Source organism: Adiantum capillus-veneris, chromosome 4, assembly GCF_014529385.1.
Source record: "Adiantum capillus-veneris isolate H3 chromosome 4, ASM1452938v2, whole genome shotgun sequence".
NCBI lineage: Eukaryota > Viridiplantae > Streptophyta > Polypodiopsida > Polypodiales > Pteridaceae > Adiantum > Adiantum capillus-veneris.
In genome coordinates, this window is record NC_140934.1 from 78,211,720 (window position 1) to 78,215,698 (window position 3,979).

A 3,979-nucleotide genomic window follows, 5' to 3' on the forward strand; every position below is an offset into this window, starting at 1 on the left:
ATTCAAACACATCATAAGGGCCACATATGCTTATTAAGTCATTTGGTTGAATGGAATACTTCAAGGACTTAATCAATCAAGCATGGCAAGTTCATGTCTCTTGAGAGTTATCTTTGAAATGAATACTTCAAGAACTTTAATCATGTAAGCATGTGAGAAACACCTCAAGCTTTTTGATAAAGTTCCCACTAAAACGTAGCAAGCCAACAAGCACCTCATGCTTAGGTAGGATTCCCACCTCAAGGTGCCTAAGGTCAAAGGACTTTTAAACAGTAACTTTTGGAGGTCTTTAATGAAGCTAACCCTACGGTATTTAACCTCCATTAGGCAGCATTGCTCTTTGATAGACCATCTCTCATTTGGATCCCTTTACCATTGGCCCCGTGTTGAGATAGATCCGTAAGCACATGTCTATATTCTAACCCTTGTTCCCGTTTATTATCCCACATTAAATGATCAGTTTAATATGAGAAACTCATTTGGATTGGTTAGATATTAGATTTTATGAAATGCTTTGATAACCATGTAATGGAATTGGCCTATTAACTTGAGAGTATCGAAAATTAGAGAGAGTACTTTTGTGAAATTATTTTGTGCGTGTAGCGGGTGAACATAATTGACGGTAGGAACATAAACATAGCATTTAGTTAACTAGGCATGAACAATACTTTTGCAAGAGAGAGAGTTTAGATAACGTGACAACACTTGAGGACCGGATTTATGTGGAGCCGGTCTTCCCTCCAATAGGCATTTGTATCATAGTTTCTCCCATCAAGAGAGACTTGTTACAATGCAATATTTGTGCTCCTTGGGACCTAGATGATGCAATGAAGATGGAAAGCTTCATGCATTGCGAGCATAACGTAAACTTTGTGGAAATCATTAACTATCCCAAACCTCAATCCCAAGACCTCAACCACCTTCAAAGGTGGAGAGAGCTAGTAGGGAATGAGGGTAGGGAAGAGGAAGAAGAAAAATTTCATAGGACAAAGAACTAGTTCCTCACTGAACATCACTCTTCTTGCTAGCATACATAATAGCATATTAATGGAGATGGAAATATTAAGCATTGAATTATGGCTCTTGGTTGGATATGCATTCCATAGCCAAGAGTGTTGGTGTAGGCTCTCAGCCTCTCTACTTGCTTGGAGAAGGAGAGGGAGCTCTTTCACTTTGCACAATACACAATGAGTGTGTGTGTGTGTGTGTGTGGGGCGGGGGGGGGGGGGGGGGGGGGGGGGGGGGGGGTATACCCCTCAAGAAGGACCCCTATTTTCTTTGGTCAAACCCCCTTGTAGCTCATGCTTGAAGCTCCTTGGACCCCTTGAGGCCTAGCCAATCACACGCAAGAGTCATACCAAGCAACAAGGGTAGCCTTTGGACAAGTGTCCCCCTTTCCCCTTTGAGAGAGAGGGCTTGATAAATGCTAAAACAATTAATTAAATCCACTAAATTATCATTGGACCCCTTGGAAGGCCAACCAATAGACTTTAGGCACACCATGAGGATAACCTAGCTAGGGGATTTACATGTGTCCTACTTGACTCTTGGGCAAGGGGTTCCCATTTGCGAGAGAGAGTGGTCAAGCAGCCACCCCCCCTTCTTGCATGGCTCACCCCCTCCTTGTACGGATTTTCTTTGACTTTTGTGCTACCTCAAGCCCTCAACCTTGGGCCTAGTTCTCACCACAAGCTTGGCCCTTAAGCCCCTTAAGCTTGGGTTGGGTTCTCACCTCAAGTACAGACCTAGCATCTCAAGCATGAAAAGAACCTCAAGCATCTCAATCATCAAGCACTTCAAGCATCTTAGTCATCAGGCATGACAAGCACCTCAAGCTTGGGCCGGGTTCCCACCTCAAGCACATCTCTAGATTACCTAAGGTCAAAGGACGTTTAACACTAACTATTGGAGGTATTCAATGAAACTAACCCTAAGGTCTTTATGCTACATTGGTTAGCCTTTCTCTTTAATAGACCATCTCTCATTTGGGCCCCATTACCATTGGCCCCGTGTTGAGATAGATCTATAAGCACATGTCTATATCCTAACCCTTGTTCCCATTTATTTTCCCACATTAAATGATCAATTTAATATGAGAAAATCATTTGCGATGGTTAAAGATTAGATTATACGACATTACCTCTCTCTTGAAATCATAGTCGTCATCGACTAAGGTAGAAGAGATAATGCATTAGTCATTAGCCAATCTTACTTAGCGCGTGTAGAGGATCTCTTTTTACCCTACGACATCTTCAAGATGGATGACTAATCCATCTGGTGCTTGGGAGACATAGCTTCTGCAAGCATGTCTTCTCTTTAGTCCATTTCATTCTCCCAAAGTAGAGTGACAAACTCTACTTGGTTTTTGAGAGACGTCATTATCACAAACATGATTCTAAGCATGCATAATATTTAAATTTGTGCACAATAAAAAGAGAACTAGTCTTATAAGAAAAAAAACATTTGTCATTTAAAATAAATTTGAACATGTGCTTACTGTAATGTAGCATTGTAAGCATTGACAAGGTTCATACTATCCTTATGTTGTATTCGTTGCATCCATCTAGCATCTTCAAAAGAAAATTAATAAGATAACGTCGGATAATATTACCATGTTGTAGTACCTTGTCTTCATGCCGAAGAATAGCTTAAGGTTGTAGCACCTCTTCTTGGTCTTCAACTTTGGGAGGGTCTTCAATAATTGGTTCACTTGGTGGCTCTCCTTTGTAGGGCCTGAGTAGGCTCACATGAAAAGTATTGTGTATGAGCCAATGGTTGTGCAACTTGAGTTGGTACTCCATCTCATTGATAGGCTTCAAGATTTGGAAAGGACCATAGTATCTTTTTGCTAGCTTAGCATAATACTTTTGATGGCCCGTAGGATTTTTGCCCGTCATTTGCCTTAATCTACTTTTGTAATATAAGTCTTTAGTAGATCGAGTATTGTAAGATTGTCTATCTTACTTTGGCATGTCGTTTGTGGGTGATAGGCCAAAGACAAATTCAATCTTGTTCCTAGATTTTCAAAGAGACCTTTCCAAAAATTATTGGTCATTCTACGATCTCTAATTGACACGAAGGAAGTTGGTAATCCATGGTGTTTGAAAATCTGTGATATGAATAGAGTTTCCATTTAGTGTGCCTTAATAGTCTTTTTGACAGGAATAAAGTATCCTTGCTTGCTAAACTTGGCGACTATTGTCCATATTCTCATATTTTCACGGATAGACTTGCGTAATCTAAAGATGAAATCCATGGATAGACTCTCCCATGGTGAATTTGGGATAGGCAATGGCTGGAGTAATCCAGGTTGCTTCCCTCTATCATACTTGGTCTTTTGGCATACTACACATTTTGAAACATACTCTTGTATGTCCACTTTCATGCTAGGCCAATAGAAAAATGTCTCTACTCCTCAAAGAGTAGGTTGAATGCCTCTATACCCTACATAGGATGGAGTATGGGATTCATACATAACTTTCTCATGAAGGGAATTGGTAACACATAGATTATTGACGTGGAGAAGATAACCATCCTGTAAGGTGAATGGTTCCTCTTTCTGCCCCAAATAAAGGGCTGACATTATGTCTCTAAAGTCACAGTCAGTAGCATACTCATCTATCATAGAAGACAGATCACTGTGAGTAGCTATAGACACCGCATTAACTTTTGGTCGTCATGAAAGTGCATCAATCACTTGATTGTGCTTACTAGAAATGTGAGCAATATGGAAATTAAATTGTGAAATAAAATTTTCCCACCTCATTTGTTTGTTGGAAAGCTTGGTTTATGTCATGAAATACTTGAGACTTTGGTGGTTGGCTCATAGAATAAATGGAGTCCCAAATAAGTAATGCTTCCATGTGTCTAGGGCATGTAGAACAGCTAAAAGCTCTTTCTCATAAATGCCCAAGACTCGTTCATCCGTATTGAGCCTTCGGCTATCATATGCTATGGCATGCCCTTCTTGAAGCAAAAC